The sequence below is a fragment of the Octopus bimaculoides genome, chromosome 12, assembly GCF_001194135.2.
Source record: "Octopus bimaculoides isolate UCB-OBI-ISO-001 chromosome 12, ASM119413v2, whole genome shotgun sequence".
Lineage (NCBI taxonomy): Eukaryota > Metazoa > Mollusca > Cephalopoda > Octopoda > Octopodidae > Octopus > Octopus bimaculoides.
Genome location: NC_068992.1, coordinates 11,844,875 through 11,855,494, shown reverse-complemented (window position 1 = coordinate 11,855,494; position 10,620 = coordinate 11,844,875).

Below are 10,620 nucleotides of genomic sequence, written 5' to 3'. Positions count from 1 at the left end.
ACACACACACACACACACACACACACACACACACACACACAAACACACACACACACACAGACATAAGCTAGTGTGTGTATAAAACCTGCTGCAGATTGGAATTTTTTCCTTTCTTGAACCTCTCACACCATTAAGAAAACCTACACCATCTACGCAAAATAACCAATACCATTCATTCTTCCATTTATCCGTCCATCCATCCACCCATCCACCCATATATGATGAGATACTGAAAAGTTCCTGGCTTTAAGGGTATAAGTGTATCGTGATTGGCCTGGTTGGTAGGGGTTGAGGATTCAACCCACTAAGGGATTATCCTCCATTTTCTAATTGATATATATATATATATATATATATATATATATATATATATATATATATATATATATATATATATATATATCGAAATGTAGAGTAGATAAAACAGCCGACAACTGATGAAGGGTCGTTCTTTATGTTACTTGTCTTGTTTTCCATTTGTTCCTTTCGATGTTCTCAAAGGTGTTCGTATTCCATATTTTCGTATCCCGTGTTGTTTACGTCTTGTGACGTCCTGTAGCCATATATGCATGTTTATATGCATATATATATGTATGTAGATATATGTATGTATATATGCCTATGTATATATATGCACAAGGATACAGAAAATTTCCTGAAATTTTATTTCAGCAGAATGGACATATTACTGTTGTGACAACATTTAAACAATCTAAGTGGAAAGAAGAATGCAAAAAGACCATCTTGACATAGCCAAAGCTAGCAGGCTAGTAATTAATTCTAAGCGGAATTGTAACTGTGCCTGATTTTATTTGTCTTTTTTATCTAGTGATTTAAAGCTTAAGGGGGCAACCAGCCTTTCTACTTATAAGGAAAGCCAAGGGGTAAACATTATACATGGATATGGTTATAAAGATTCTTCTGGTCATAGCGGCAACACAATTTTAGGTTGGGTTTTTTTCACTACTAATATATATATATATTTACAAATGAAACAAAAGTGTATGGAAAAAATTTGTATTGCTTGGGGAATGAACTGGCGGCTCATTTATTATTACTCGGAGGTATACATGTGATCACTCAGAATATATATTGTATGACTCTTCAGATATTATACTGCACGTTTGTGAAGCACCAACAGATTCCCCACATAAACGTAAATGACTACATACATGCATACATAATTACATACACACATACATACAGATATAGGATATGCATACACATATGTGTGTGTGTATGTGTGTATATTTACATATATGTACATGTACGTGCATTCCCCTCCATAATTTTGATAGTCATAAATAGTAATATGGATGAGACAGAATGAGTCTAGTAAGATTAACGTAGATGAAGTTGGCTTAAATTTATCAAGATAAATATGAAGATAAGTAAATTGATTGACGCTGATGAATGCAGTTTCTATCCAAGCATACGACCCTGCATGGTAATGGGCGAAATATCATCACACGCAGACATAGGTTTTAGTATAATTAATGTAACAGGAAGCGTTGTTTGTTAGGAAGTGTGAAATTTTATGTGTAAAATGTAAGGCTGATATGCAATTTCGGCATTTGATTTGATTTTTGTGTGTGTGGTGGTGTAAGAGATTTTGCATTAAACATGGAATATATCATAATTTATGGCACCAGAATTTAGCTTAATGACAGAGAAGATAATTATGGTGGAAGGAGACGGAGAATGAGTGTTATTATTATTATTAAAGTTTTATGTGTTATTTTTTAATATTTTTTCTGTGTTTGGTAGTTGCTACTTTTGATAGTTTGTAAAGCTTTGAGAAGAGAAATACGTAATCTGAACAGCGTGACAAAATGGCGGATATATGTGGTAGACTTAATGGTTTGTCTGCCTGGTTGGTTTCCTGATTAGATATAGGGCTAGATGGATATATGGATGAATGAATTGATGGCATGTTGTCTGGTTGGCTAACTGGTTGGTTGGTGAAACACGCGCACACACACATACACATACACGCACAAACATACATACATCAATTTTAAAATTAATGAAAAATGTAACTTTTTCAAAGTTCGTCTCTCCGAGAAATGTTATAACATTCAGTGTTTAGTTAGGAACAATTGAGTTTCTGAGTTCAAATCATACTGAGATCGGTTTCACTCTTAAATTATTAATTTCGATATAGACACTAGGAACGCGGCGACTCACAGAATTGTTAGCCTGCCGGGCGAAATTTGGCGATATTTCGTCTGTTTTTAGGTCCCGAGTTCAAATTCCGTCGAGGTCGATTTTGCCTTTTATCCTTTTGGTTTCGATGAACACGAATTATCTAAACAACTAAATAACAGCTACAGACGAAATAGCTAAATATCAATTATATGCTGAATATTATGGATTAATTCCAATACTAAAAACCAGTATTAACCTGAATTTCAAGAGATAGCTGGAAGCCTTAAACTCAGCAAGTCTCAGAAAAAATAAGCTAAACTCTATCGTATCAGTTGGCTTACCTGGCGATAAGAAATAACAAATCTCTTACCAGAAAAATCATCAATCTGAACTCAACAATTTAATATAACCTGCTTAAACTTTTTCATAGAATTGAACTTATGACCTGTGGAAAGCAGTAAAACCCAGACGAAAATCTGATTTAAAGAAACAAGCTAAAAGCTTATGGGAAGTTAACTAAAACTTGTCTGTCTTAATTGACGCACTTGAAATGTTTCTCTGAAATCTGTCTTCACATAGAATCTTAGCTTAACTAAACTATATGGCTGTCATCGAAGAATTTAGCTCGGTAGGCACGGGAGACGATTTCGAAACAGTCGGATCAACGTCTTGAAAGATAACGAGAATTAAGCCGATCAAGACAAATGCATCAGCCAGATAGCAATTCTACATAAGACATACAACAACCGAAATGCAATTTCACAGACTTAAACTTTGCCGAAATGGTACATTGCAATAAGACAGAGATAAATTTAACGGTGCCAATGCTGATTACGCCATTGCTGTTCTTCTTCTTCTTCTTCTTCTTCTTCTTCTTCTTCTTCCACATTATCCTTTTATCACCATAATCACTCAGATTGCCATAATCCGCTTCTTCCCACAATGTTCTTTCCTTTTTCTTCGCTTTCTGCCTCTTGGACGTGTTGTCGTCATTTCACTAGATTCGATGACAGATCTTGCAACTCACGTGACCTGTATTTCATTTCCTATTCCTACCTGCCGATAATTCATACTGACATACGGTGCCGGGACAAAAGGGACTTCTCATCTACAGGAATAAGTCTAAAACTAACATGGGAATGCTAGAATGACAATGTAAGCGGCGTAGGTCCCATCGACCCTGCATAGCTTCTTCAGTTTGTTTAGATCAAAAATGTTGATATTCAACCAACGACACATAACAAAGTTTCTCGATGTCCGCAGGTAAAGATACAATTGACATTCGATCTTATTGAACAAAAAGAAAGACCGAAGGAGGTTTTCCACTGGTCGGTGATGATTGCCTTTTGTCGCCGCCTCTGTATTTAGATTTAACTTATGAGTATTGAGGCCTCCCGGTAGACGACAGACGGAGTGGGAAGTCTCATAGTTTGCCGCACAAATACTTGGACAAAATGTCTAACTCTAAGTATATATGGGGTGAAACACAGTATACCATGGAGAGGAGAGTTAGATAAAGTATGTAGGACTGATTACAGATTATACATTAGAGGTTTTGAAACTGTGGTACGCATGAGAAATTATGGCGGTAAAAACACTAGAATTTTGAAGCAGGCACAACTAGATCCTATCGTTACCTACTTGAATGGAAAACTTAATTCTGAGCCTGGTCTAACACCATTATCTGGGATTTTGGGTGCCCTTAACAGAATCCATTCTGTTGCCAGTATTTGAACCAGATCTATGGTGTGAAGGTAATTTCCTCTCTTCCGCACATTAATCTTGGACGCCATGCAAAAGAAGGACCCTGACTTCCTTCCTCGCTAGAAATTAAATATGAAATAATTTAGGAAAGAGACAACACAGTCCAGATGACAGAATACAAATATCTGAACTGCTGGATTAGTTATGTGTAAGTTGCTGATTCGGTCGGACGCAACTTTCTACAGATCATATAAAAGATAAAATTAAAATGAAGTAAGATACTGTTGCAGAGTACGAGATTTAGAATGGTCTGTTACACACATCAGTCATTCCACATTAAGGACACTTCGAAGAAGTAGACAGGGAAGATAGGTGAACTTTGATCTGAAGTTGATTATTAGAGCAATTAAACTGATCATCAAGCTAATTAAAAATATGTAAATTTTCACGTTTCGGGAACGATTACTTAACTCTGCTCTGAAGCCGAAATGTTAATAAATCATCGGGCACCCATTCACATTCACTCATTCACCCATTCACCTTGACACCCATTCACAACAACAGCGAGATGGCCTACTACAAAGTAGAAAACCATAATTTGACAGCATAGCATATGAGAGGAGGAAAGGCGAGTGTACGAGAATATCTGAATGGAGGTGGTTTGAGTCTAGTCATGTTCTGACGATCAGAGGTGTTTTATAGAATCGGTAGCCAACGTAAGAAGAGGCAGTTTACTTGTAGAGTGTGTCTGCGAGTGACTTTATGCCAATCAGTCACGTGGAACTTTTCCTGGTGTTAATTCAGATATCTGTGTGCAGTTGCAGCACTGTCCCAGATGTGAGAGGCTCATAATATTCTTATAACTCTCACATGACCTTTGTAGAATGACACTAATTGTAAAGTGCTGAAATATTTGTTTTGTTCTGTAGACATGGGTCATTTGTTTGGATCCGATTCTAGTTGTGTTAAGTGTGTACTTTCGATGATAGTGAGATCCAAAAATTGGAACGGGTATCAATCGAACACTGATAACATTTAATCTCGACAAAAAAAAAAACCTTCAGCCAAAAACAACGAAATGCTAGGACCAGATTTGAACTTATGATTCATTACATGCAATCTGACATCGCATTTATTCGACGTATACGTGTAAACAAAAGAACGATTCCAATATTCTAGATAGACAATCTTATTACGAAAATCGCCGTTTCTTTTTTTTTTTTTTTTGCTTTCTCAACTTTCATCTACTTTTAGTTGGAAAATGAAAATGCAATGTTCGTATATATATTTCTACTAGAATAACCTAACTATGGCCTTCAGATATATATTTTAATAGGTTCCACTGCTTACAAAATCGGTTGGCTCAGGTTATCGCCAATTAATAATCATAAGTGCCTAAAGATTCTGTAAAAATCACTTTGTTATCATGGGTGAACAACTTGACAGTGAGTAGTTCAACTAATGTGAAAAATTGGGCTGCCGGCGGGAATCTGAAATCCTAACATTATATTAATTACATTACCGAAATAATTTAGAGAAACTTTTAATTTATTTATTTAAATATTCATATTTAAATCACATGTATTAGATATAGCTTACTTTCATGTGCAGGTGAAACTGAGAAGAAGAATTCTGTCAAGTAAACCGATTAATATTATAAATGGAACCGAACACCGAGTTACAAGTAGAAGTTTTTAATATCTTGAATGATTTCTTCGTTTTTGAATGATTATCTTACTATACAATTGAATGAGTGATTGCTAATCATATAGCATTCATAGTCCGTTCCAGGTAAATGAAGCTGAAAAATACAAGAAAATAGCTGCAACAGAAATCGAAGGTTCTTTTAACCCCTACTCCTCGGACAAATATATATACATATATATACACGAGAAGGTGCTGACTAGTTCCTCACTTTAAGGGTATCGCGAAAGGCCTGATTGGAATCCCAAACTTCCAAGTTTTTGTACACAGCTTAGAAAAAGTAAGAACCGCTGCAGTAACTGTACAAATCTGAGAAGAGGTTATGTTGGATAAAACCATAATTAACTGATCCTCCTGTAGTTTCTTTCAGCGGAAGCCATGAACATATCAGCACCTCCTCGTATGAGTATATATATATATATATATATATATATATTATGTATTATATATGTGCATGTATTACAACGTACAACAAGAGGTTCACCACACACCATACAACATAAACTCATGTTTTATTCAAATTGTCTCCACCGCCAAAAGATGCGTCACAATTACGAAATGACACATGAATTGAGAAGAAACTAAGGCCACCAAAACAAATCGAGGATCACTTGGAAGTAGAAGGCATAGAGACGTGCTGACGATCATTCCAACGTTATTCCGGTCGAACAACAATGATGTGATAACGGCACAGAGCTGCTACAGAACGGAGTTGAATTAGAATTCAGGGCACACCATAGACTCATAGATGACCCTTCATCCTCGTATCGGCCTCCTACTGGACAGTTATTGTATACCCTGCAAGAGCAACCTGCTTCCTCTCTTGAAATGTGAGTACTTGCTAAATTATACTTTTATGTTAGGTGCACAACTAAAGGAGACTCTTAGGTTGTGTCTGTTAAATAAATGCATGCATCTATACGTGTGTGGGTGAAATGTTAGTCTATCAATCTAAGGAAAATCTTCCCCACACAAGTCTTGACGTTGAGTGAGAAGGGTGGAGCAAACCAAACGACATTTCTGCAGCGCTTCCTTTTCCGAGTGCTAGGGCCAGGCATGTAGGAGATACATCGTGGAGGGAGCCAAAATACTTAAGGGCTATAAGAAATTTGGCGCCGTAAAGAAACAGCCGTAAAGTAATGCTTTCTAAATGTATCTACTTTAAGCACTACTTACTGGAAAGTAAATTAGGCCTCTTCGGGCCTCTAAGGGTGCATTTTCCTCCATTTGATTAAGGGGAGATAACGCATCCTCATTAACATTTTTTTTATCTTAAGACGTATTCCTCGAGTGCTGAGTGTTTCCTCTCGTCTGCGACGCAGATATCTTAAATTTTGTATTTATATAGAATCTGACGAGCTGTTCACGAAGCTTTGCTTTGCGGATGCGAAACCTTGGGTAACTCTGTCCAAGATATAAATTCTTTGTTGTAATAATTACTGCTCTATTCTTTTAGAGTGTGCATCTTTCTATTATATGCTTTGTTTTTCAAATTAACTAACTATATATATGCAATCAATAACAAAGACGAAAAACTTTCAGACGATGAATATTTAAGTATAAATATATAGATATTTACTCTCACATATTTTTGTTGTTGTAGGCACTCCATCGCTTACGACGTCGAGGGTTCCAGTTGATCCGATCAACGGAACAGCCTGCTCTTGAAATTAACGTGCAAGTGGCTGAGCACTCCACAGACACGTGTACCCTTAATGTAGTTCTCGGGGATATTCAGCGTGACACAGTGTGACAAGGCTGGCCGTTTGAATTACAGGCACAACAGAAACAGGAAGTAAGAGTGAGAGAAAGTTGTGGTGAAAGAGTACAGCAGGGTTCACCACCATCCCCTGCCGGAGCCTCGTGGAGCTTTAGGTGTTTTCGCTCAATAAACACTCACAACGCCCGGTCTGGGAATCGAAACCGCGATCCTATGACCGCGAGTCCGCTGCCCTAACCACTGGGCCATTGCACCTCCACTCTCACATTTTATGTATACGTCAACCCTTACACCCGTAACTTCATCACCAACTAAACTGTACAGTAAGCGAATTATGTTTTCTCAGCTAACGTAAAGTAATAAGAATTTTCCGTTAATGTGACATCATAAAAGTAAAAATGAAAAATAAAGAACTTGCTTTGAAGTATATTTCCATACAATACTACAACCACTACCAGAAGTCACCACGGCACTTTTGACCATAAAATTATAATTATATACACCGACGCTTACTAAAACCACAAGAATTTAAAACTTCATTTCTAATGATAACGTCTGTAAGGAAATTAAAACAGCGTGTAGAACATGGAGTTAATGACAGCCAGCTGCCGCGCATAAGATATGGCTCAGCATTTATTTCTATATTTTCATCTTGTTTCATTATATTTTAATAATCATTATGGCTAACATCAGTAAAAGCTGCTGCATATAACATGAGCGGGTTAACTCCTGTGTGCTCGCGCGCGTGTGTATTGTATGTATACATACGTAAACATGGATTTAAATTTGTATATATATACGCATATATGTATATATATAAATATATATATATATATACGCATATATATACATATATACGCATATATATATATATATGTATATATATATATATATATATATATATATATATATATATATATATATATATACGTACACACACACATACACACACACATATATATATATGTGTATATATATATATATATATATATATATATATATATACACACATATTCACACATGCATATACATATGCACACATATACATACATGCATGCGTAGACTTATACGGGAATATATATGTATATATATATATATGATTGTATGTATAAATATATACACACGCAGGCATAAATGTGCATGTGGGGCCACACGCACATACACACACACACATACAAATATACACAGACACGTAACATCTAAATTCTAACGACAGTTTTTTTGTTGTTTTTTTTCTCATAATTAATGTGCTTTAATGACTGATTAAGATAGAAGGAGGTTAAAAATCCGACTGAATTAATTAAATATTTTCCCCATTGATCTGTTTAACTTATTAACGTAATCGATTGGTAAGCTTCCAGAACGACCTGTGCATAAATGCATGCATACATAAAAACGTACCCTCATTTCACTAAACACGGCATTCTATATAAATTATTCATGATAATAGGGTTTAAACACTTTAAAACGGTAAAAATTCAAATCAAGTCGCATTTACAGGCCAAGGTAACACGTACTCACTGTCACCCCCACTATCTCTCTCTATCTCTCTCTCTCTATCTCTCTCTCTCTATCTCTCTCTTTGTTTATATGTATGTGTACATGTGTGCATTGCGATAGTATTACGCAACAGAGGCAGTATTAAATTCAAATAGGCATCAATGTATCTTATTTGCATCTCTTATGGAGGAGTTGTGTTAAAAGCGCAATAAATATCGGAAGATGATAAAAGATCATCCCAGCTGGGGCCAGCGACAACGCCAGTGACATTTCGGGCTTTTCGGTCCTTTCCAATAATGTATACTCACAGCCAATCACATGCTTAGACAACAGTTTGTCGCCACCAATATAGGAAGTAGTGAATAAAATATTCCGCTGAATAAAAATTCGTTAAACACAATGATAGTAGATTATACTCCTTTCTACCATCCATCTATGATACTTGATGTATGTACAGCGCGAAGGCGCATGGATCAGTGGTTAGAGCGCCGGGCTAATAGTGAGTTCTATTCCCGGACTAGGCTGTGTGTCGTGCACTTGAGCAAGACACGGATCTTTCTGATTTGGCGGACCCCATTTTTTATTTAGTTTTTATTTAGTGTGTTTTCTACTGAAACACTTTAAAACTTCGTATACTTGTATATTTTGTCTTCTAGAACGGAGAAAAAATGTTATATTCGAAGTTATTTCATGTTAAAAGTTGTCGTATTTCGGTAATTTCAACCAATCACTGACATCTAATGAGGTGAAATCAATTACTGCTGTGGGTTGTCAACAAGACATTGTGGCGTTGTTTGTCAACAACAACTATCGGCCGTACCGTTATTTATGATATCGTTCGTGCGTTTGTACTGGTTTTAGCTTTAGGGGGTTAGGGTTCGGGTTTTAGAGTTAGGGTTATGAGTATTTTTCCCAAATTTGGTGAAAATCTGTTCACCAAATCAGCCTTGCCTATCCCTTGGACAACATCGCTGACCCAATAATTTCGGGTATAAACCTGAACCTGTAATCTGGGTAGAGTAGCTGCAGATTCCTCAATGGTTCAGCGCAAGTATTGCCTTTTCTACTGATCTTTAGCTGGGTAACTGACTTCCACAATTGCACAAAGTTTCTCTTCGCTATCCCAAATCACTATGCATGTATGTATGTATGTATGTATGTATGTACTATGTATGTATGCGTGTATTTATGGATATACGTTTGTAAGTATGCTGCATGTATGTACGTATGTATATACGTGGACTGTATGTATATCCTTACGTATGTACTTATTTATGTATCTACGTAAGTATGTATGTATGTAAATTAGTTTACGAAGGCTGATTCAGTTACGTGGGATCGATTCATTCGCGAGAAAAAGTTTCAAAAACCTGTTTGAGAAACGGATTACATTGCGGCAAATTCAAGTGTGGCTGCCATTGGTTGAATAAAACTATTGCTTTACTGAGTTGTTCAACTCACATTCAGTATTCCAAGCAAATACACACGCGTGCATATATATATGTAGATATATATATGATGCATATAAAATTTATGTATATGTTTATACGCGTACATATACACACATGCATACACATATAATACGTATATATGTACATGTTATATATGTGTGTTTATGTACTTGTGTATGTATATGTATGTATGTATGTATGTATGTATGTATGTATATATATGTATGTATGTATGTATATGTATGTATGTATGTGTATGTATGTACGTGTATGTATGTATGTATGTATGTATGTATGTATGTATGTATATGTATGTATGTATGTATGTATGTATGTATATATGTATGTATATGTATGTATGTATGTATGTATGTATATATATATATATATATA